A 26,607-nucleotide genomic window follows, 5' to 3' on the forward strand; every position below is an offset into this window, starting at 1 on the left:
TCAGCTGGATTGTCAATGTGACAAAGTGTGTAATCTTGGTAAAGAAAGCATTTACTTAATTGGCATTTGCAACTCATAGTATTGAAGTAAAAAAAAATTTTAAATTCCTTTCCCCAATTCCAAATTCATTTTACAAAATAGTTAATTAAAATGACTATATTGGAAAATGAAACATAAATCTGATTTATTTTGTTCATGCAGAAACACGTTATTGACATCTGTGCTTCTGCTGCATAATTTAATCAGAAAAATGCCTTGTGAAACAATTAAGAAATATTCGCTATTTGTCTAAATTTATGTCTTGTTTACATTTGTCCACTTGCTATCAATATCTCTGCACTACATATTCTAGAATAAAGATCAACTGCATCATTTTGATGTTGATTGATTTGCTATTTTGTCCTCTTATTTTCTCCCTCCTCTTATGAAAATGTAAGGTTGTTAATTCTTTGTGATTTATTTTTCATGTGCACAACTGATAGCAGTCTACCGTCCAACTCTCATGCTGGGAGATGCAGAAAGATTAAGCCTTAGGCTTCATTTTAATGATCGTGACAAGCTGTCCCATCCTTGAAGATCGCTCTACATTCTCCTTGGCAAGCTCTCTGCATCAGTCTGGGCAGCGTGCCTCGAAGGCAGCCTCTGGAGGATAAGGTCTTGGGGGCGACAGGGGAGGGAAACAAGAAGGGGCTGTGGAAGGGTGATGAGCAGTACCTCCAGTGAGGCGCGGCATTAATGTGGAGGCAGGAGCAGTCTCAGTTGGACTGAGTGTGAAAACTTCTTGAGCAGCCAGAAATGTAGGTTCCCATAAACGAGCAGAACTGATAAAGTATAATGAGTGGACTCAAAAAGAGGAAGAGTAGTCAATATTGAAATGGATGTGCACATTTCAGATGGCTGTTTAATGGAAGTCAGAGAGAGATGCAGCAAGGAAACGGTCCTTCGGCCCATTGAGTTTGCACCAACCACCAACCAGCCATTTTACATTACACCTCTGGCTTTGTGATATTTTTGAGAGCTTTGGCGTCGATCTTCTCATGGCAATGATGGCTGGCACTATTTCAGTTGTGCTTTGGCCAAATTGAGCTAGTGCCGACACAAGAGACTGCTGGAATGCGTACATGGAACATTGAACAGTGCAGCACAGGAACCAGCCCTTCAGCCCGCAATGCTTGTGCCGAACATAATACCAAGTTAAACTGATCTCATCGGCCTGCACATGATCCATATCCCTCTATTCCTTGCACTTCCTTGCGCCTATTTAAAAGCCTCTTAAACACCAGTCTCTCCCTCTCTCTTGCCAATGGCTGACAAAGCAACAAAAATAAATCCATTCGGGCCAATTGGTCAAGAGAACGCATGTATCTTTGTAATACCACCATCAAATTTCTATTGCAGGTTGTGTGTTGTTCATAAGTTCATAAGTTGTAGGAGCAGAATTAGGCCATTCGGCCCATCAAGTCTACTCCGCCATTCAATCATGGCTGATCTATCTTTCCCTCTCAACCCCATTCTCCTGCCTCCCCATACTAACACCCTCTGACACCCGTACTAATTAAGAATCTGTCAATCTCCTCCTTTAAAATATCCATTGACTTGACCTCCACAACTGTCTGTGGCAATGAATTCCAGAGATTCACCGCCCTCTGACTAAAGAAATTCCCCCTCTTGTCTATTGACATCTTTGCTGTTTATTGTATCCATTTACACTTTGTTTTCCATGCTCTCCAGGTAAATCATCCATACATGAGTGAAATTAAACCATGCAGATCATAATGGTATAGCCACATATAAAGTGCAGTTGAAATAAAAAGTGTAAAGACCACATCAAGGCAGATTGGATGATCGGGAATACATCCTTATTATGAGAGGTCTGGTCAAGTGTGTGCTGACAGCGAGGAAGAAGCTGTCCTTGAGTCTGATGGTGTGTGCTTTAAAGCATTTGTATTGTCTGCCCAACGGAAGAGGGGAGAAGAGGGAAAGAAGAGAGAATGTAGACAGAGAGAAATACAGTTGTTGGTTTCAAGACATAAAGTGCTGGACTGACTCAGCGGGTCAGGCAGCACCTTCAGAGAACATGGATCGGTGATGTTTCAGGTCAGGACCCTTCTTCAGACTAACAGTGGTTGAGGGGAGAAAGCCGGAAGAGAGGTGGGGGACGGGACAAAACCTGTAAGTGATGGGTGGATACAGGTGAGGGGGGGGGGGGGAAATACACGGTTTTCAGTGGACAGCAACCTTATATAATCTGTCCCTCTCTTTCCCCTCTCCCTTCCCAGTTCTCCCACTGTCTTCCTGTCTCCTACTACATCCTATCTTTGTCCCGCCCCCTCCCCTGACATCAGTCTGAAGAAGGGTCTCGACCTGAAACGTCACCTATTCCTTCACTCCTGAGATGCTGCCTGTGTTACTCCAGCATTTTGTGTCTACCTTATATAATCTGATATGCCTTCCTTATATAAAATGGAATTCTAGCGTCCACACCCTCCTACGGAAAGCCCAAGCCAGATGGTCAGGCCATGTCGTCAGAATGCCCGAGAGTCGACTGCCAAAACAGCTTCTGTATGGAGAACTGTGTCAGGGAAAGCGCTCAGTAGGAGGACAGAAGAAACGGTTTAAGGACTGCCTCAAAGTGTCCCTCAAAGACTTGGTTATCAACCTCAGCACTTGGGAGTCTCTTGCTCTGGACCATCCAACCTGGCGCAGCAAGCTCGCCACAGGAGCCCGTGCAGCAGAGAACAGACGCACTGCAGAGGCCCAAAGGAAACGCACCGCGCACAAGGCCAGGGCTACCTCCTTTTCCACTGCAGCACCCATCCACTTGTGTCCTACATGTGGGCGTGCCTTCCGGGCCCGGATTGGCCTCACCAGTCACTTCCGGACCCACAGTCACCAATCCTCCAACTGAAACTGAAGTCATGGTCATCTTTGAACCCGAAGGACGAACAACAACAACATATAGAATGGAGTCTGTACTTTAGATTTTAACTGTTGGTTCCAAAGACGGACAGGTTTGTAGGTTAATTGGCTCAATATAAATGTAAATTTTCCCTAGTGTGTGTAGGATAGTGTTAATGTGCGGGGATTGCTGGTCGGTGCGGACTCGGTGGGCCGAAGGGCCTGTTTCTGCGCTGTATCTCTGAACTAAACTAAACTAAAGCATTATAAGAAAATAACTGCAGATGCTGTTACAAATCAAAGGTATTTATTCACAAAATGCTGGAGTAACTCAGCAGGTCAGGCAGCATCTCGGGAGAGAAGGAATGGGTGACGTTTCGGGTCGAGACCCTTCTTCAGACTGAAGCACTAAACTGAAGCATTTGTATGTAGGGTAGCATTAGTATAACCCATTTTAGGCCACTGGCAGGCCATTGGTTCATCTTATTTCCGATCACCAAAACAATTCACCACCTTTGAAGTATAATCCTAGTTGTAATGTAAAAGCATAGAAGCAATTTGTGCACAGCGAGCTCCCACAGCTTGCAATGTGATAATCGCCATTTACTAAGTTATTGGTACATGATGGCTCTTCAAACATCTGTCACTGCACATTATGAGACACCACTAATGCTCAAACTATATAATTACCTGTTGGTAACATAGTCTATGCACCAAGATTTACGAGTAATTGACTGAAGAATGAAATTAACAGCCGATAATTATCCTCATTAGATGTTTCAAATCAATTGCCTAGCAATAACAAAATTGTCATTTGAAGAATTAATTGATAATATCTCATTGGCATCCTGCTTCGAATTCTCAATAAAACATGTAAGCCTTCCCTCCAAACCTGATGTCAAGGTTCACAGCTGAGGTTGTAACTGATTGCGCGGCAGAACTGAATAATGAGCTAAATTTGAATTACTGTATTAGATATGGTGAGAACTTTATTGATTTCTTGCTTTTTCTCTGGAAGCATTAATCACTTCAAGGATTATCAAAGTTATAGTCAAGCTTTTTGTACATTCTACAAGAGTAGGAATAAAATATTAGAGGCTAGGTTATTACTAATGCTGTCCTACAGACATATGCGTTGATAAATTGTCGCTCCTTACAAATTTAAATCATCTCTCCAGCTCTATTACATCTCTTTCCATTTGCCCAGTTCTGTTTCTCATCTCACTGTGAGCACACTGTTTCTTGGCATGGTATCACTTACATTTTGGGGACTTTTATCAGATATTGAATCTGGCATTTCCTCTATGTACAATTACATAATATCTCAGGCTAATGGCTGAAGAAGGGTCTCGACCCGAAACGTCACCATTCCTTCTCGCCAGAGATGCTGCCTGTCCCGCTGAGTTACTCCAGCTTTTTGTGTCTATCTAATGTTATTGACAGTTTTGTGATTCAAATAAACTTGTTCTACTCTAATCTAATCTACTCTATAAAACGCCCAATTAAAGACAACAAACTTAAAGTGACAACGAACTTAAAGAATATAACGGAGGATAGTAAAAGCTTCTTTAGGTATGTGAAGAGAAAAAACATAGTTAAGACAAATGTGGGTCCCTTGAAGACAGAAGCAGGTGAATTTATTATGGGGAACAAGGAAATGGCAGATGTGTTGAAGAGGTACTTTGGAACTGTCTTCACTAAGGAAGATACAAGCAATCTCCCAGATGTTCTAGTGGCCAGAGATCCTAGGGTGACGGAGGAACTGAAGGAAATTCATATTAGGCAGGAAGTGATGTCGGGTAGACTGATGGGACTGAAGGCTAATAAATCCCCAGGGCCTGATGGTCTGCATCCCAGGGTACTTAAGGAGGTGGCGCTAGAAATCGTGGACGCATTGGTGATCATTTTCCAATATTCTATAGATTCAGGATCAGTTCCCATGGATTGGATGGTAGCTAATGTTATCCCACTTTTTAAGAAAGGAGGGAGAGAGAAAACGGGAAATTGTAGACCAGTTAGCCTGACATCAGTGGTGGGGAAGATGCTGGAGTCAATTATAAAATAATAATTGCGGAACATTTGGATAGCAGTGGCAGGATCATTCCGAGTCAGCATGGATTGACAAAGGGGAAATCATGCTTGACTAATCTTCTGGAATTTTTTGAGGATGTAACTAGGAAAATTGATAAGGGAGAGCCAGTGGATGTAGTGTACCTGGACTTTCGGAAAACCTTTGATAAGGTCCCACATTGGAGATTAATGGGCAAAATTAGAGCACATGGTATTGGGGGTAGGGTACTGACATGGATAGAAAATTGGTTGGCAGACAGGAAACAAAGAGTAGGGATTAACGGGTCCCTTTCAGAATGGCAGGCAGTGACTAGTGGGGTACCGCAAGGCACGGTGCTGGGACCGCAGCTATTTACAATATACATTAATGACTTAGATGAAGGGATTAAAAGTAACATTAGCAAATTTTCAGATGACACAAAGCTGGGTGGCAGTGTGAACTGTGAGGAGGATGCTATGAGGATGCAGGGTGACTTGGACAGGTTGTGCGAGTGGGCAGATGCATGGCAGATGCAGTTTAATGTGAATAAATGTGAGGTTATCCACTTTGGTGGTAAGAATAGGAAGGCAGATTATTATCTGAATGGTGTCATGTTAGGAAATGGGGAAGTACAAAGAGATCTGGGTATCCTTGTTCATCAGTCACTTAAAGTAAGCATGCAGGTACTGCAGGCAGTGAAGAAAGCTAATGGCATGTTGGCCTTTATGATAAGAGGAGTTGAGTATAGGAGCAAAGAGGTCCTCCTGCAGTTGTACAGGGCCCTAGTGAGACCGCACCTGGAGTACTGTGTGCAGTTTTGGTCTCCAAATTTGAGGAAGGACATTCTTGCTATTGTGGGCGTGCAGCATAGGTTCACTAGGTTATTTCCAGAAATGGTGGGACTGTCATATGTTGAAGGACTGGAGCGACTAGGCTTGTATACACTGGAATTTAGAAGGATGAGAGGGGATCTTATTGAAAGATATAAGATTATTAAGGGATTGGATACGCTAGAGGCAGGAAACATGTTCCCAATGTTGGGGAAATCCAGAACCAGGGGCCAAAGTTTAAGAATAAGGGGTAGGCCATTAAGAATGGAGATGAGGAAAAACCTTTTCACTCAGAGATTTGTAAATCTGTGGAATTCTCTGCCTCAGAAGGCAGTGGAGGCCAATTCTCTGGATGCTTTCAAGAGAGAGTTAGATAGAGCTCAAGGATAGCAGAGTCAGGGGGTATGGGGAGAGGGCAGGAATGGGGTACTGATTATGAATGATCAGCCATGATCACATTGAATGGCGATCTGGCTCGAAGGGCCGAATGGCCTACTCCTGCACCTATTGCCTATTGTCTATTGTCTATTAAAGTGGTGTGGTGTCAAATATAATATAAAATCCTGTGTAAGACAGAACTTCCTGTCTTAAGATGCATGCCTTCCTTAAGATAATGGGGTTTTGATCAAAAACGGCAAATATTTCTACTTGCACGGTGGCGCAGTGGGAGAGTTGCTTCCTTACAGTGCCAGAGAGCTGGGTTCAATCCCAACAATGGGTGTATCTATGTTCTCCCCGTGACCTCGTGGGTTTCTTCCCACACTCCAAAGATGTAAATTGTCCCTAGTGTGTGCAGGATGTGTTAATGTGTGGGGGTCCCTGGATGGTCCAGACTCGGTGGGCTAAAGGACCTGTTTCCTAAATCTCCAAAACTAAAACTAAGATTACTGAATGGAAACACTGGCATTTCATCTCTGAGACTGCGACTGAAACCAACATAAAATGTTTGCTTTGCATTTCTATATTTGTCCTTTAATGGCCCTTTCAGAATGGACCAAAACTATTTAGTGTAGTTTTGAGAAACAGGCCCTTCAGCCCACTGAGTCCAGCGATTAGCCATGCACTAGTTCTATCCGACACACTAGGGGCAATTTACAGAAGCCAATTAACCCCGCACGGCCCGATTTTACCTCCTACCTAAAAAAAAACCCCACTGACAAGGGAGGTGCTGTGGTAGTTTGGCGGGCTGACCTCTACCGGACCAAGGCTAGACGACAACTCTCACACACCTCTTCCTGCTTATCATTGGACCATGACCCCACCGACGAACACCAGACCTTAATCATCAGCACCATCACGGACCTCACCATTTCCGGCGCTCTACCCTCTAATGCCTCCAAACTTATCGTTCCCCAGCCCCGCACGTCCCGATTTTACCTCCTACCTAAAATGTTTAGCAACCTACAAACCTGCACATTTTTGGAATTATGGAAGAAAACCAGAGCACCCGGAGAAAACCCACGCGGTCATGGAGAGAGAGTCCAAACTCCATACAGAGTCAGTATTATTATGTGTAGGAAGGAACTGCAGATAGTTCTCTAAGATTTAAATCGAAGATAAACACAACATGCCGGAGTAACTCAGCGGGACGGGCAGCATCTCTGGAGAGAAGGAATGGGTGACGGTTTGGGTCAAGACCCTTCATCAGACTTCAGACTGAATAAGGGTCTCAACCCGAAACGTCACCCATTCCTTCTCTCCAGAGATGCTGCCCATCCCACTGAGTTACTCAAGCATTTTGTGTCTCTCTCAGTATTCTTATGATGAATTATGCTTCACGAAAATAGGAACTGTTAGAAAATAGCAGCTAAAACTGAGTTCCACCATTTTATGATTTGATAAGTTTCCTGACGGGATTTAAAAATATACCACACTCCTCAATGTCCTCTTATGTACAGCGTGGGACATCTCTTTGTGTTTCATTGCACTAAGATAGGTCGAGACATTGCAATTCAGTAATTGATCTCAACTACTTGATTCGTTTGATGGCATTTTAATGATTCATATGGTAAATTTGAATTATTGATAGCTCCCACTAAGTAAAAATAAACACACACAAAAAAAAAAACCCCCAATCCATTTAGTGTGTGTTCAGGCATAAAAAAACCTCTTTTAAATCTCGGTTAGTGTGTAAGAGGAAATAATTCAGATTAGAACACAAGAAAAGGTTAATTATGGAGCTGATCATTGGTGACTTATGACAGCATTGGTGAGTTAAGGCAGGTTCAAATTTCCAAAGACATTAAAATGACTCATCCTTTCATGTTATGGGACAAGATTCCATGTTCAGCACTCTGAGTCTACACCAGACATCAGGAAAATACAGGGTTCGAGCTGGTGACTTTCAGTCTACGTCCAATTGCGTATCGGAGTCATAAAGGACATGATATTCTCCGTAGGTGCCCTACCCAAAACCCTATCCTTTTTCATTTGTTCTTTCCTTCATGCATGTTGAAGAGGAAGCAGACAGGTGGAGGACAATAGGATCACAAGTGCTCATCCGGCCCTATGATATTGATCCCCATTCCATGAGATCATGGCCAACCATGACGAATTCCTTACATCTCTGCAGGTGGGCACGGTGACACCGTGGTGGCGTTGTCACCTTGCAGCGCCAGAGACCCGGGTTCGATCCCGACTACGGGTGCTGTCTGTACGGAGTTTGTATGTTCTCCGTGTGGGTTTTCTCCGGGGTCTCCGGTTTCTTCCCACACTCCAAAGACGTACAGGTGTGTAGGTTGATTGGCTTGGTATAATTGTAAATTGTCCCTCGTGTGTGTGTGTATGGTAATGTAAGTGTGTGGCGATCGCTGGTTGGCATGGACTCGGTGGACCAAAGTGCCTGTCTCCGCACTGTATATCTAAACTAAAACTAAATCTGTCGTTTCCTCTGCAAGCTTAAGTACCTTGGTTAGAAACTTCCACCAATATCAGATTTCAAATTAATCTTTCATTGATCACCACTTGTCAAAGAGAGTTCCAACCTTCTAGTGCCCTTTCTGTGCCACTTCACTCCAAAAAACATGGCTGTCGTCTCCTAGACTCTTCAGCTGAAGGAGGTATTTTGTCTCCATCTTCTCATTCAATCATCCATAATATCCTGCATAATTTGCTCCATACCCAAGTGAATGCAATAATAGTTTATATAATTAAGCCTCTCAATTTATCCTTTTGAGTCCATTTATCATTCTGATCTATGCTCGGTTTCTCCAGTCATTCTTCTTATGCACCCATCTATCAACGTAAAATGTATTTTCCGTGACAAGCATATGTCGACTCTCGCACTGACCAGACCTTCAACAGTGTAAGGACCATCCCCAACATGAGATAGATCAAAAGACGTTGTGTGGTCTCCATGTCACCACGGTTGCAGGTCTCGGTGTACCACACTCATCTACTTTGTCAGCTCCAGATCCAAACGCATGGATGGGAAGGAAGAATCTTCTGGGTAGTCTTACTGCTGCCCTTATGCAAGGAGTCATTGTTGAAGCATCCGCGCCACAGCCTGAGGAGTCTTTGTGAGTGTGGATCTTGCTGAGAATATTCACCAAGTAAATTCTACCAACACGGCACGTCGGCACGGTGGCGCAGCGGTAGAGTTGCTGCCTTACAGAGCTTGCAGCGCCGGAGACCCGGGTTCGATCTCGACTACGGGTGCTGTCTGTACGGAGTTCGTACGTTCTCCCCGTGACTGCATGGGTTTTCTCCGAGATCTTCGGTTTCCTCCCACGCTTCCAAAGACGTACACGTACGTAGGTTAATTGGCTCGGTAAAAAAATCCCCTAAAAGAACTAAAAGAACTAATTGGCTCGGTAAAAAATTCCCCTAAAAGAATAAAGAGAATCTAAAAGAACTACCCACTGACTGAGGGCACTTGATTGCAGTTGGGGATCTGCCTTTATTTATGTTTTACTTTTATTTATTTACTTATCTTTGTTTACACAATTGCCGATTACCTCACAGGATGGCTGATGCATAATGAATGAGAGAATCCTGAACCATCTGACATGTTGTAGATATGTATGGGCCTGCGCCTTGGAAGAATGTAGAGGTTTTGCTGTCAAATTGTGCATTTGTATTTGTGATATGATATATTGTGAAGACATCAGCTGCAAATGGGTGTCCAGGGAGGGTGGGTGAGGGTTATTTTTGTTGTTATATATAAAGAACAAAATGGTGGGGAATGTAATGCATTACGTTTTTTCGTATTGTATCTTTCCTTCAATAAATAAACGAAACTAAATCTCAGTTCTAATATGTTGTGATCGGCAATGGTCACAGTACTTCAGGTCTGATTAACCATGGTTTTGTTTCGCAGTGGCACAGTTTTCACACCTTTGTAGTCTTCCACTTTAAAGATAGGCATTCTAATATCATTTTGACTGCTTCCTGTCCATGACGTTTTGATGGTTTATATACAGAGAACTTCAAAAGACTTTGAACTTCCACTGCTCCAGCGTTCTTCAACTGCGAAAATATACTGAATGATAGAAACATAGAAACATAGAAAATAGATGCAGGACTTTCGGCCCTTCGAGCCTGCACCGCCATTCAATATGATCATGGCTGATCATCCAACTCAGTATCCCGTACCTGCCTTCTCTCCGTACCCCCTGATCCCTTTAGCCACAAGGGCCACATCTAACTCCCTCTTAAATATAGCCAATGAACTGGCCTCAACTACCTTCTGTGGCAGAGAATTCCACAGATTCACCACTCTCTGTGTGAAAAAAAACGTTCTCATCTCGGTCCTAAAAGACTTCCCCCTTATCCTTAAACTGTGACCCCTTGTTCTGGACTTCCCCAACATCGGGAACAATCTTCCTGCATCTAGCCTGTCCAACCCCTTAAGAATTTTGTAAGTTTCTATAAGATCCCCCCTCAATCTTCTAAATTCCAGCGAGTACAAGCCGAGTCTATCCAGTCTTTCTTCATATGAAAGTCCTGCCATCCCAGGGATCAATCTGGTGAACCTTCTCTGTACTCCCTCTATGGCAAGAATGTCTTTCCTCAGATTAGGAAAGGTTCTGGCACAAATTTGTTTGGCCTATTGCATCCACACCGGCTCAATGCACGAGCAATCCAGATCACCCAACTTCTTTGTATTCTTCTTCTTTCGTACGTCAACTACAACAATCAAAAGTGGCAATTGGTGCTTCAGTGTACCGTAGTTGACGCTTTGCTGCAAGTTTTGCCAGTTCCGATGAGCTACCCAGGGTGGACGACAAGGGCGTCAAGCAGCTCCCACCCCTTTGTATTCTTTATCCAATCTTACAAACACTATATGTGGTCTAACCAAAGGTCTCATTAGGCAGTAACATGACCTCCTGACTCTTACGCTCAATGCCCTGACCGATGTTGCCTTGTGTACTACACACCACTTTTCTACTGGTGTTGCCACTTTCAGGGATCTGTGGACCTGGATCACAAGATCCCTCTGTACGGCAATGCTGTTAAGAGTCTTGGCATTAACTGCATACCTTCCACTTACATTCGACTTCCCAAAGTGCAACACCCCACACTCGTTTGGACTAAACTCCATCTGCCATTTCTCCACCCGTTTCCTTAGCAGATCAACATCTCGCAGAATACTTTGTCCGCTTTCCGACTGACTGCAACTGCACCAATTTTGGTGTCATCTACAAACGTAGTAATCAACCCATCGGTTTTGAAGAAGGGTCTCGACCCGAAACATCACCTATTCCTTTTCTCCAGAGATGCTGTCTGACCCCCCCTGAGTTAGTTCAGCTTATTGTGTCTATTTTCGACATTTACATCCAAGTCATCTATATCATCAACAACAGAGGTTCAACAGAGTCCCTGTGGAACTCCAGAGGTCACAGAAGTCTGGCCAGAATAAAGCCCCTTCCACTACAACCCTTTGTCTATACGAGTAAGCCAGTTCTGAATCCAAATGACCAAGTCTTTATTTGAGATGATTTTGCCTCTCCATGTCTTTGCTACCAAAGTCTAACAATACATTTTTCTGCATAGATTTTACAATCATCCTTTCCACTATTTTGTCTTTATCTTGATTCTATTATCAAACATTATGTCTGTTCTTTATTTAGGTTCAGTCATACAGCATGGAAACAGGCCCTTTGGCCGAACTTGCCCATGCTGACCAACCTGCTCGTGTCTGGTCCATATCTCTCTAAACCTTTCCTATCCATGTACCTGTCCAAATGTCTTTTAAATGTTGTTATAGTGTCTGTCCCAACCACCTCCTCTGGCAGCTCTTTCCACATGCTCACCACCCTCTGTGTCCAAACTTAATTGAGACAATTGCTATTGTTTATTCTCTTGGCATGTTTGCTGCTTATTGTATCCTTTTACACAGGCTATAGTATTGCCTATGTTAGAGCCATCAGCAAAACGTGATTTCTTATTCCAACCATTTATACAGTAAATACACCACTTAGAAATACCCTCAATAGTTGCAGCTCCAATGTAGATCTCTGCAGGGCCAAATACTGATGATTTGAATGCCTACTGAGATGAGTATAGGAGCAAAGAGGTCCTTCTGCAGTTGTACAGGGCCCTAGTGAGACCGCACCTGCAGTACTGTGTGCAGTTTTGGTCTCCAAATTTGAGGAAGGATATTCTTGCTATTGAGGGCGTGCAGCATAGGTTTACTAGGTTAATTCCCGGAATGGCGGGACTGTCATATGTTGAAAGACTGGAGCGACTAGGCTTGTATACACTGGAATTTAGAAGGATGAGAGGAGATCTTATCGAAACGTATAAGATTATTAGGGGTTGGACACTTTAGAGGCAGGAAACATGTTCCCAATGTTGGGGGAGTCCAGAACAAGGGGGCACAGTTTAAGAATAAGGGGTAGGCCATTTCGAACTGAGATGAGGAAAAACCTTTTTAGTCAGAGAGTTGTGAATCTGTGGAATTCTCTGCCTCAGAAGGCAGTGGAGGCCAATTCTCTGAATGCATTCAAGAGAGAGCTGGATAGAGCTCTTAAGGATAGCGGAGTCAGGGGGTATGGGGAAAAGGCAGGAACGGGGTACTGATTGAGAATGATCAGCCATGATCACATTGAATGGCGTTGCTGGCTCGAAGAGCTGAATGGCCTCCTCCTGTACCTATTGTCTATTGTCTACTCAGAATCTCTATTCATTTCTTCCCGGTGCAAAATGGCACAGTGGTGCAGTTGGTAGAGCTGCTGCCACATAGTGACAGAGACCCGGGTTCGAACTGCCAGTGTGGAGTACTTTCTGTGTGGGGTTTGCACGTTCTCCCTGTGACTGCACGGATTTCCTCCGGGTGCTCCGTTTTCCTCTCGCATCACAAAGACGCGCGGGTTTGTAAGTTTGGATGGTCCGCTGAAGAGCCTGCTTCCATATTGTATCTCTAAACTAGACGAAACTAAACTAAACAGGTCAATAACCTTCCTTCAGATCTGCCAGTTTCAATTCCAGGTAATAGCCCCTTTGTCAAATGTCTTTAAACTTTCCATATAAATAGCATCCATAAAGTCTGCTCCTCTCATCAAGTCCTACAAATTCAATCAGATTTCCCAGGCACAACCTACCATTTAAAAATGCAGGCTGCCTCTCCAATCAAGCACAAACATTGAAGGTATTTTTAATTCTCTCCAATCTCAATTATAATCTCTTGTCATTTTTTGATTTTGTCAGGTGCACTGGCCTAAACGTTCTCAGTTTCCCTCTGTAGCAGAATTGTCACAAGAATTATTTATGTTCCAATGTCCTGCAGCCATGGTCAAATGTAAAATGGGTCTTCAGATTTTCCTCTTCTATTTACTTGTGTATATTGAACATCTTATGGCGTGTCGTAGGCGAAGTACGTTGAGGTAGACGTTTATTGTAACATTAACAACCGTGACAACCAACGCATCAAACGACAGACAACCATAAATCTTACTGTCTCTCTCGGAGGTCTAAACCAGACTGCCTAGTTCCTTTACCTGCGCACCACCTCACCTCTTCTACCAATCAGAGGGTTCGATGGTCTGGACCAATCCCTGTGTCCCTACATGACCCCCCCCCAGAACCCTCTGTGCGGTACCGGGCAGGTGTGCGGTACCGGGCAGGTGCCCGGACCACCCGACCGGAGCGGGTGCGGAGAGGAGAGGGGGGCCCTGCCGGGGGTGGGGACGGGGAAACTGGCACTGCGGGAGGAGGGGAAACTGCCGGAGCCGGAGGCGGCAGTGGCAAGGAGACCGGGGGAAGCGCGGTCCACGAGGAAAACGGTACCCGTATGTTGCTCCGCAAGGTAGAGGCGATGGTTCTGGCCAATCGAGATTGCCTCTACATTTGATCGGCCGAGGCATTTCCCGAGAATGTGCAGGGGCTTCTACAGTTACGTGTCGCTGTTCCCCACCGTCTATGAAAGAAACACCAGCCGCGCTGGTGTGTTTCTATGTCGCGGGCCTGTTTCAAAATGGCCGCCGTCGACGTAGCAGCTTGGCGGGTTTTTTGAAAAGTGGCGGGCGGATGGGCGCCATCTTGGCCGCGCGGTCGGTCGCTCACCTGTGTTGAAACCCGATTTACAGAGCCGGGGCGCCTCGCCTTTGCCGAGACCAGTGCGTCCGCCTTTTCTGCGAAATCATCGGGTCCCCGAAAGTAACGTCTGCTAGGACTACGCGGACGTCCTCTGGCAGCTTCTCGCTGAATGCCTCCTCGAACATGAGGCATTTGGTGTGTTCTCCCGCTAGAGTCATCATCTCCGTCATGAGGACCGACGGCGGTCGGTCCCCGAGCTCAGGTAAGTGCAGGAGTGTGCTGGCCCGCTGTTGTTGGCTGCGCCCAAAGGTTTTCAGCAGCAGCGACTTGAGGCCCGCATACTTGTCGGTTTCTGGCGGGTCGGTGACGTACTGTGCGACCCGTGCGGACGTCTCCGACGGCAGGACGCTCAGTAGATGGTAGAATCTGGTCGCGTCCTCCTGTATTCCCCGGAGGTGGAATTGTGCCTCCGCTTGGGCGAACCACAGGCGTGGTTGGTGGGCCCAGAACGGGGGCAGATGAACGGCGACTGCGTTTGGCATCGATGCCTCCCGATGGGACATCTTGGTGATCTGTGATCACGTCGGGGTCACCACTATGGCGTGTCGTAGGCGAAGTACGTTGAGGTAGACGTTTATTGTAACATTAACAACCGTGACAACCAACGCATCAAACGACAGACAACCATAAATCTTACTGTCTCTCTCGGAGGTCTAAACCAGACTGCCTAGTTCCTTTACCTGCGCACCACCTCACCTCTTCTACCAATCAGAGGGTTCGATGGTCTGGACCAATCCCTGTGTCCCTACAATCTTGCCTTACACTCATCTCCTTACAGTTTGAGTTTTATAGGTCTGCCGTGTAACTCAAAAAAATGACCAGTCTCCCATGCTTTTTCTACAGCCTTTGACCCTCTCTGGCCTGAGTTGTTTCTAACTCTCACCTGTAACACTGTAAAAAGCCGATCTTACAATTCTGACAGACCAAAGGTAGACACTAAGTGCTGGAGTAACTCAATGAGTCCGGTAGCATTTTTTAGATTTATTTAGATTTAGATTTAGAGATACAGCGAGGAAACAGGCCCTTCGGCCCACCGGGTCCGCGCCGCCCAGCTATCCCCGCACATTAACACTATCCTACATACACTAGGGACAATTTGTTTTTACATTTACCCAGTCAATTAACCTACATACCTGTACGTCTTTGGAGTGTGGGAGGAAACCGAAGATCTCGGAGAAAACCCACGCAGGTCACGGGGAGAACGTACAAACTCCGTACAGACAGCACCCGTAGTCGGGATCGAACCTGAGTCTCCGGCGCTGCATTCGCAGTAAGGCAGCAACTCTACCGCTGCGCCACCGTGCCGAGCATCTCTGGAGAAAAAGGATGGGTGACGTTTCAGGTCGGGACCCTTTCTCTAGAGTTGTGGTCTGACCTGCTGAGTTACTCCAGCACTTTGTGCCTAGCACCTGCAGTTCTTTGATTCTACACTCTGACAGACCAAGTTCTGTTTGCAAAAACTTTTGACAACACTGTGCGACATTAAAATGGTGGCCATAAGTTGCTTGGCAGAAGTTGTTATCTCATCATTCAGCGAAGTTATTAAGACCACACCATATGCAGCATATCACATTTCTACTCTACCTGAACACGGAGAAACTAGTACTGACTTCTATCAGCGTGGTTTTAAGTCCTCCTTACGCAAGTCAGTCACACTGTCTGCAGGGATGCTGCTGTTATCTGAGAAATTCCCTGCCTATCAGTCAAGTGCATTGATGCTGTCTTGGGTGATTTATGTTTCAGTTATATGAGAGCTTCTTTTCTATTAACAATTCAGTTGAAAGAAGTATGAATGCACCCTCAATAGCCAAGGGGCATGAATAAGGTTGAAAGCCCCATTCCAATTTATAACTCTTGCAATGCAATCTTATTGCTGTTTTATTTTCTATTTAATCTTTCCACCTACCTCTTCCTCACTGTGTATTGGTACCATGTTGAGACTTATTTGACCCAAATGAGTCCCACCAGCGAGGCTGAGAAACGATTCCAACAAAGGCCGGTGGATGTGTGGAACAAGCTGCCAGGTGAGGTAATTGAGGCAGGGACTATCCCAACATTTAAGAAGCAATTAGACAGATACATGGATAGGACAGGTTTACATAGAAACATAGAAAATAGGCGCAGGAGGATGCCATTCGGCCCTTCGAGCCAGCACCGCTATTCATTGTGATCATGGCTGATCATTCACAATCAGTAACCTTTGCCCAACTTCTCCCCATATCCCTTGATTCCACTAGCCCCCAGAGGTCTATCAAACTCTCTCTTAAATTCATCCAGTGATTTGGCCTCCACTGCCCTCTGTGCCAGAGAATTCCACAGAGTTTGGTGGGATATGGACCAAATGCTGGCGGGTGGGACTTGTGTAGATGGGACTTGTTGGCAGGTGTGGGCAGGTTGGGCTGAAGGGCCTCTTTCCACACTGTATCACTCTATGACTTTATGACTCTACAGGTTATCACTGCACGACCCACTCTTAGTTTCACCTGACCATAGTATGTCCTTCTAGCAATCATTTGCAAAATTAGTTGAGTGCAGAAAATCTGGTTACTTTCCCTCTGCTTTGACCAGAGGCTACTGACATCCCTTGGTTTGAATTAGCTAATTTCACAGCAACTGTGAATTGAATCAGGCAGAACCTTTCTGACCTCAGCGGCTCATGTTAAATGAGGTTTGCAGTGAAGTGGGAGTAATTACACGAACGGGCATGTACATAAAACATAGAAATGTCACCAACAGGTCGAGAAAATAGTGTAGAAAGACTGTCGCCCCTGCATTCCATCTCTCCCCCAATCCCCCACCTTAGTCATCCTACCGATTCCACTGTTCACATCCCTGTATCCCTCTCGTTCTCAGCTCTTCCCCAGCCAACAATGGGCCATTGTGGGCTCCACCTTTCCTTGGTCATCGGTTGCCGGTCCAGATTTGTTCTTGCCTTTTCCTTCCTCCTGTCCCCACCCCCCCCCCCTCCCCCCCAACCCCACTCTACTTTCAGTCTGAAGAAGGGTTCCGCCTCGAAACGTCACCCATTCCTTTTCTCCAGAGATGCTGTCTGACCCGCTGAGTTACTCCAGCACTTTGTGTCTACCTTCAATCTAAAAGGTCTGTTTGTTTTAGCTCAGATTGGACCTGCTGGGCGCGTCACACAGTCCTGCTGCTTGCAACGAGTGACACAGACAAAGAAGAAGAATCACCTCCATTTACCCATTTGACCTTGACCACTTTAAAACAAATAACACATAGAACATAGAACAGTCTAGTGCAAGAACTAGTGCTAGGGCGGCACGGTGTTGCAGCGGTAGAGTTGCTGCCTTACAGCGAATGCAGCGCCGGAGACTCGGGTTCGATACTGACTACGGGCGCCGTCTGCACGGAGTTTGTACGTTCTCCCCGTGACCTGCGTGGGTTTTCTCCGAGATCTTCGGTTACCTCCCACACTCCAAAGACGTACAGGTATGTAGGTTAATTGACTGGGTAAATGTAAAAAATTGTCCCTAGTGTATGTAGGGTAGTGTTAATGTGCGGGGATCGCTGGGCGGCGCGGACTCGGTGGGCCGAAGGGCCTGTTTCCGCGCTGTATCTCTAAATCAAAAAAATCAACAGATCCTTCGGCCCACAATGTCTATGTCAAACATGATGCCAACGCCATCTTTGTATCTACCTGCGCATGATCCATATTCCTCCATATACCTCTCCAAAGGTCTCTTAAATGCCAAAACATATCTGCCACAACCACCAATCTTGCAGGGCATCCGAGACACTCATCACCCTCTGTAAGGAAGTTTAATTTAAAAAATATTAAAAAGTTGCCCTGCACATCTCATTTAAACTTTGCCTCTCTGGTATATGTTTTTTTTGCCATTGTGGGAGAAGTTTCTGATTGTCCTCCCCAGACATCCCTCTCATAATTTTACAAGGGCGGCACGGTGGCGCAGCGGTAGAGTTGCTGCCTTACAGCGAATGCAGCGCCGGAGACTCAGGTTCGATCCTGACTACGGGCGCCGTACGTACAAAGTTTGTACGTTCTCCCCGTGACCTGCGTGGGTTTTCTCCGAGATCTTCGGTTTCCTCCCACACTCCAAAGACGTGCAGGTATGTAGGTTAATTGACTGGGTAATATGTAAAAAAAAAAGAAAATTGTCCCTAGTGTGTGTAGGATAGTGTTAATGTGCAGGGATTGTTGGGCGGCGCGGACCCGGTGGGCCGAAGGGCCTGTTTCCACGCTGTATCTCTAAAAATAAAATAAAAATCTACACACTTCTTTCAGGTCTCCCTGCACCATCCGGCATTCAAAACACAATCCAAGTCTATACAGCCTCTGCCTGTGGCTAATATCCCCTAATCAAGGCATCATTCTGGTAAACACAAAATGTTGGAGTAACTCAGCGGGTCAGGCAGCATCTCGGGAGAGAAGGAAATGGGTGACGTTTCGGGTTGAGACCCTTCTTCAGACTGATGTCGGGGGGGCGGGACTGGTCCCTGCGGAACTCCACTGGTCACAAACCTCCGGCCTGAAAATTGGCCCGAAACCACAACCCTCTGTTTTCTCTCAATAAGCCAGTTCTGAATCCAATATATCCTTTATTCTTTCCATTTCTCCTGCCACCTTCCCTGCCATTTAAAATTATAATCTGTATCTCATCTTGGCAATTCTATCGGCGTGTCTTTGACCTGAAACGTTAATAGGTTTCCTTCCCACAGATGCTGCCTGACCTGCTGAGTGTTTCCAACATTTTTTTTAACTTTCAGAGTCACAGCATCTGTAGGTTTTTGTTGTAATATTCAAAGTAAAATGCTGTTGGAATACTTGATTTTATGATTCAAAAAGCAGAAAATCAGCAGACAAAAGTAAGGGTACTGGTCTAGAAAAGTTGAGTAAGACGTGCTTGGAGTACTGTGAATAGTTCTATGCATTACATCTTAGGCTGTTATTAAAGGGATGGTGGGTGTATGGAATGAACTGAGGGAGGTATTAAAACAGCATTTGCACAAGATCTGGACAGGTACATGGATAGGAAAGAATTGGAGGGATATGGGCCAAATGTAGGTAGATGGGTTTAGCTCAGATGGAGCATATTGGTTTCCACTCATGGAGAACCCAGGAGTTAAAGTAAAAGTCTAAATATCAGAAGTCCTTTAAGGAGGGAAATTATATACTAAGTTTGACACTTAAAAGTTGATAGAAGTTTAAAGTCTCTCTGTAAATGGCAATTAATGCTAGGTCAATTGTTAATTTTAAACCTGAGATTGATAAAGCATTCTGTAGCCAAAGGGACATAGCAAAATGGCAGCGTATCAGATTAGATCAGTCATTACTCAATAGTGAAACAGGCTCTTGGGGCTAAATGAGCTCCATATGTTACACAGCCTGCAGATTTGGTATCCATAAATAGTGGAAATAAGTATAAAGCAGAATGGGCCTAGCTGTGTGAATGCTAATAGGTTTCTGCACCAGAGTGAGATACCTGAAATAAATTATCTCTTGTCCTCATCAGACCAGTTTGATCTGTAACTGCAGAATAGCTAACCTTTCAGATTTTAAAATGTGAATTGTTCTGTCTTAATATTTTCCCTGCAAACGTGTGCTTTTTGTGCGATTACAAGCACATATACTGTTCTGTGCTTATCTTACACAGATACATAGAGTTCCATACACATTCTAATTGCATACACAAAGCCCCTTGCCACGTTCAGAGCACAAAGATAGAGCCTGTGTTAAGCATGCGTGCTAAGCTTCCATTCCAACATTAAGGGCACATGTATCCATTGAGCCAAGTCTCAATGCATGTGTTAATCCGAGAGAGAGGCCATAATTCAGCAGACTCGACGGGCCGAATAGCTTAATCCCGCTCCTAGGTCCTATGTACACTGGAATTTAGAAGGATGAGAGGGGATCTTATCGAAACATATAAGATTATTAAGGGGTTGGACACGTGTTAGAGGCAGGAAACATGTTCCCTATGTTTGGGGAGTCCAGAACCAGGGGCCACAGTTTAAGAATAAGGGGTAGGCCATTTAGAACGGAGGTGAGGAAAACCTTTTTCAGTCAGAGAGTTGTAAATCTGTGGAATTCTCTGCCTCAGAAGGCAGTGGAGGCCAATTCTCTGAATGCATTAAAGAGAGAGCTAGATAGAGCTCTTAAGGATAGCGGAGTCAGGGGGTATGGGGAGAAGGCAGGTACAGGGTACTGATTGAGAATGATCAGCCATGATCACATTGAATGGTGGTGCTGGCTCGAAGAGCCAAATGGCCTACTCCTGCAGCTATTGTCTATTGTCTACTGTCTATTGTCTTGCGGTCAAATGGGTAGATAGAAATAAAACAAATGTGCAGATATTACCAAATCTGTTTTTTTGGCAAGGGAGGGTCATTTCAGGGAGATTGTGAGCAAAAGATCAGGCCTTAGCAAAACCAGCCAAATGCAACAACAGTTTGGGATGCTTGTGTTCTCGCTGTGAATTCACTCGTCTGCTGAAAGTCCTTGGCAATCAGATGCCTGAAGTGTTTGGAACTGGCGATCTTCAGATCTAGTTACTGGACCTTTAGAGGAAATGACTTGCGGAAATGGACAATGATCTGCGTTGTCTTTGACCAGCAGAAGAATAAAAGACCTAACAAATGATTGATTTAGGGGTGAAGATTTTCCAAGAGGGAGAAGCGCAGTATATTTGCTTTCAAGATGAAGTGTCTGTAATAAATTCTAATTAACTTTATCCTTCTGTTTTTAATCTATTTCTTCGCCCGGTCTTGTTTTATTTTGTTTTAATATTGTAAATGCTGAAAAACCACGTTAAGAGAGATGTCTTAAAAGAGGCACTCAGATGGGGGGGGTTGCAGATTAATAAGGTCCCCAAGGTTATCACGTTATTTGCTGAGTGTGCATCTGAGGTAGAATATAGCCCCAATTCCCACAGAGCTTCGAAGCTCAGAATATTAACCCTTTATCTGCTAAACCCAACTGAATGTTATTGCTCTGTTGCCTATACAGTTTCTCTATACTACACACTTCAAAATCAAGTCAAGTTAAACAGAATAAATCCAAATAATCAGGAGAAAAGGAAAACCTATAAGCTGTCTGACCCACCAGGTTACTCCAGCTTTTCATGTCTATAAGAAAATAACTGCAGATGCTGGTACAAATCGATTTATTCACAAAATGCTGGAGTAACTCAGCAGGTCAGGCAGCATCTCGGGAGAGAAGGAATGGGTGACGTTTCGGGTCGAGACCCTTCTTCAGACTATCTTGCATGTCTATCTTTGGTTTAAACAAACATCTGAAGAAGGGTCTCGACCCAAAATGTCACCCATTCCTTCTTTCCAGAGACGCTGCCTGTCCCGCTGAGTTACTCCAGCATTTTGTGTCTATCTGCAGTTCTTTCCTACATAACCAATATATTTACTCATTGTGGACTCTGTTGGAAACGCCAGCATTTATTGCCCATCCTTCACTGTCTCTGAACTGAATGGGTAATTAAAAATCAACCAAACCACTGGGTATTGAGTCACATCCCAGCTCATGTAAGAATGCAAATTCCCATCTACTGGTGGATATCGGTGAATTAGACTTGTTGCTAGGACAATCCAATCGTTTCATGATTATTGTTACTTGAGATGACCTTTTCTTTTTAATTCCAGATTTATGTAATTACTTGAATTATATTACCTAGCTGTCCTGGTGAGCTTTCAACTCATGTTTGGAATGGTTCAGAACTCAATCATCAGTCCCACCATACAACTTCTAGGCCACAGTGCCTATGCGAACCAATTTGTTCAATGTATATCGATACATATGACAACAATAAACCAATACTGAAAAGCCAGTACCAATGCTGTGCAATGAGATAATAGTGGCAGTAACCCCAAATTGGTATTATACATTATTTTTATTATTCTTGTGTCACTAAATAAATATTGTTATCAGTCTTGTATCCTCTCCACTTTGAATCACCTCCTCCATGGTTAAGATTCGCCAGTCCAATTGCTAAACCTGTGGACTTTAGTTCAATTTAGTTTAATTTAATTTAGAGATACAGCATGGAAACATGCCCTTCGGCCCACCGAGTCCGCACGTACCAGTGAGAGCTCTGCGGAGAGTAGTGCGTTCGGCTGAACGCACTATGGGAACTACACTCGCCCCCCTGCAGGACCTATACATCAGGAGGTGCAGATCCAGAGCCAGCAACATTATGGGGGACCCCTACCACCCCATCAACAGACTGTTCCAGCTGCTACGGTCAGGCAAACGCCTCCGCTGTCACGCTGTGAAAACAGAGAGGATGAGACGGAGTTTTTTCCCACAGGCCATCAGGACTGTTACCTTTCATATCACCAGGGACTAATTTAATTTACTGTATTAATTTATTTTTTGTGTTAACATTTTTTTTTTCCTATTCTGTTTTGTAGTTTTAACACAATCCGCAGGCGTTGCCACTTTCATTTCACTGCATATCTTGTATATGTATGTGACAAATAAACTTGACTTGACTTGACTTCCATGCACATTAACACTGCCCTACACACACTGGGGACAATTTTTCACTGGGCAGCGATGAAACCGAGGTGGCGCAGCGGTAGAGTTGCTGCCTTACAATGTTTGCAGAGCCGGAGACCTGGGTTCGATCCCGACTACAGATGCTGTCTGTACGGAGTTTGCATGTTCTCCCCGTGCCCGCGTGGGTTTTCTCCGAGATCTCCGGTTTCCTCCCACACTCCAAAGACATACAGGTATGTAGGTAAATTGGCTTGGTGTATGTGTAAATTGTCCCTAGTGTGTATAGGATAGTGTTAATGCGCGGGGTTCGCTGGCCGGCACGGACCCCATGGGCCGAAGGGCCTGTTTCCGCACTGTATCTCTAAACTAACTAAACTAAAGAGAAGATATCGGAGAAAAACCACGCAGGCCATGGGAAGAACATACAAATTCCCTACAGACAAGCGCTCGTAGTCAAGATCGAACCTGGATCTCTGGCGCTGTAAGGTAGTAGCACTACTGCTATGCCACCGTGCCGCCTTTAACCAAGTAAACCCAAGTTGTCACCTTGCAGCAAACTGGATTCTGATGAGACCTTAATTCTCTCATTCCCAAGATTACAAGTTTGCAAGTTCTTAAATGGTGGCATTTAAGAAGCTTTTAGATCGGCACTTGGGTGTACAAGAAATGGAAGGATATGGTTTCTTTTCAAGTTGAAGAAATTAGTTTTGTCTTGACATCAGGTTTGGCATAAGCATTGTCATCAAAGGCCTGTTCTTTGTTCTCTGCGAGTTATCGATTAAACGACCTGAACAAATTGGATTATTGGTATCTTTCATGTATCCATATCTTCCTCTCCGAAACCAAAACATAGTTGAAGCCAAAACATAGTTCCACACCAATATAGATAGACACAAAATGCTGGAGTAACTCAAAGGGACAGACAGCATCTCTGGATAGAAGGAATGGGTGATGTTTTCGGGTCGTGACCCTTCTTCAGACTGAGAGTCAGGGGATTGGGAGACACAGAGATAAGGAAGTGTAAGTTGTGAAAACGAAAACATCAAAAGAGATGTAGCTCAAGGAGAAGGCAATATTACAGTATGTGATTCTTAATGGAATGGAATCAGATATTCAGAAATATGATTGCAAACATGTCCTTCCCTCATCATTTGACAGCTTTGCACATTTCATTGCTTATTTGCCCAATATACAATTTAGTTTTTGCACACTATGTTCCAATTGTCTGTTGAAAATCGTTTGCTTTTTCTAAATTGTATTATTCCAAACAAAAAAGTGAATGAATATCATATCATATCATATCATATATCTACAGCCTGAAACAGGCCTTTTCGGCCCTCCAAGTCCGTGCCGCCCAGTGATCCCCGCACATTAACACTATCCTACACCCACTAGGGACAATTTTTACATTTACCCAGCCAATTAACCTACATACCTGTACGTCTTTGGAGTGTGGGAGGAAACCGAAGATCTCGGAGAAAACCCACGCAGGTCACGGGGAGAACGTACAAACTCCTTACAGTGCAGCACCCGTAGTCAGGATCGAACCTGCGTCTCCGGCGCTGCATTCGCTGTAAAGCAGCAACTCTACCGCTGCGCTACCGTGCCGCCCTAAATACAAAAATATGTTGCTAAATCATGACAGTCTGAGACATACTGAACTGGCAGAGCATTCTCAATAGACTGCACCATGTTCCCTGTATTCGGATGAGATTAAAAGCCAGCCGAGTGTCCAGACAAGTGCCAAAATACTGATCCCAACCTACAGAGCAGTGAGGGAGGACAGAGAAATCTGGGCTCTCTCAGCCTAAAGATGACTTCAAGAGGAACACAGAGCATGCACAAGTTCGCAAGATCACAAGTTATAGGAATAGAATTAGGCCATTCGGCCCATCGAGTACACTCCGCCATTCAATCATGTCTGATCTCTGCCTCCTAATCTCATTTTCCTGCCTTCTCCCCATAACCCTTGACACCCCTTCTAATCAAGAATTTGTCCAGCTCTGCCTTAAAAAGATCCATTGACTTGGCCTCCACAGCCCTCTGTGGCAATGAGTTCCACAAATTAACTACCCTCTGAGTAAAGAAGTTCCTCCTCATTTCCTTTCTAAAAGAGCGCCCTTTAATTATAAACTTATGGTCCTAGACTCTCCCACCAGTGAAAACATCCTTTCCACATCTATTTATGCCCTTCACTCTTCTGTAAGTTTCAATGAGGTCCCTCCTCAACCTTCTAAACTCCAACGAGTAGAGGCCCAGTGATGTCAAGTGCTCAGCATATGCTAACCTTCCCATTCCTGCAATCATTCTTGTAAACCCCCTCTGGACCCTCTGCAGAGCCTCTTCAGAGAGAACACCAACAACTTCCATTGAAATAGCCTCTCTGGCGGAATATATATCCCAATGAGGTTTGGATCATCTCATGTTTATGGACGGCAGGTTGAAGGACACCAACTGGGAATGTTGGTACTAAATCTGGAGGTAGCAGTGACTTAGATAAAGATATCAGTAGGAGGGAAACTGGCGCAAAGGTGGAAATAGGCAATGTTACGGACATGAGATTGAAAACCCAACAGGATCAAATATAGAAAAGGACTGAGGCAAATTAAGCGGGTCAGGCAGCAACTCTGGAGAACATTGATAGGTGACATTTCGGGTCAGGACTCTTCATTTATTACTGAATTTCTGACAGTATGAAGAAGGTCTCCGGCCCGGAACGTCACCTATCCATGTTTTCCAGAGATGCCGCCTGAGTCACTGACTTTCTCCAGCACTTTTGTGTCCTTTTGGGTCAACCAGCATCTGCAGTTCCTTGTTTCTACGTTCCAGGATCAAATATGGCACAGAGATTGCAGATAATAGACAATAGACAATAGACAATAGGTGCAGGAGGAGGCCATTCGGCCCTTCAAGCCAGCACCGCCATTCAATGAGATCATGGCTGATCATTCTCAATCAGTACCCCATTCCTGCCTTCTCCCCATACCCCCTGACTCCGCTATCCTTAAGAGCTCTATCCAGCTCTCTCTTGAATGCATTCAGAGAATTGGCCTCCACTGCCTTCTGAGGCAGAGAATTCCACAGATTCACAACTCTCTGACTGAAAAAGTTTTTCCTCATCTCAGTTCTAAATGGCCTACCCCTTTTTCTTAAACTGTGGCCCCTTGTTCTGGACTCCCCCAACATTGGGAACATGTTTCCTGCCTCTAACGTGTCCAACCCCTTAATAATCTTATACGTTTCGATAAGATCTCCTCTCATCCTTCTAAATTCCAGTGTATACAAACCTAGTCGCTCCAGTCTTTCAACATATGATAGTCCCGCCATTCCGGGAATTAACCTAGTAAACCTACGCTGCACGTTAATGCAGTTCAATTTTAGATAGTCGTCAGGGAGAAGGATGAAGTTGATGACTTGAGAACAGATCTGGCACAGGGACCAAAGATTTGGTCTTTCTCGTATTTATTGCAAGGAAGTTTTGCTCACATATTACTTAATTTTTGACCAACAATCTGACAACTCAGCGAGAATGGAAGGATCGCGGATGCTGATAATCTAAATTTGAGTCTCATTGGCGCGTCTTGGACAACTGATTCCATGTTTTCAGAAAATGTTCGTGAGATGTAGGAAGTTGATAGGACATGGCAAGTGATCATGTGTTGATCCATGAACAATAGAAACATAGAAACATAGAAAATGGGTGCAGGAGTAGGCCATTCGGCCCTTCGAGCCTGCACCGCCATTCAATATGATCATGGCTGATCATCCAGCTCAGTAGCCTGTACCTGCCTTCTCTCCATACC

The sequence above is a fragment of the Rhinoraja longicauda genome, chromosome 36 (genome assembly GCF_053455715.1).
Source record: "Rhinoraja longicauda isolate Sanriku21f chromosome 36, sRhiLon1.1, whole genome shotgun sequence".
Lineage (NCBI taxonomy): Eukaryota > Metazoa > Chordata > Chondrichthyes > Rajiformes > Arhynchobatidae > Rhinoraja > Rhinoraja longicauda.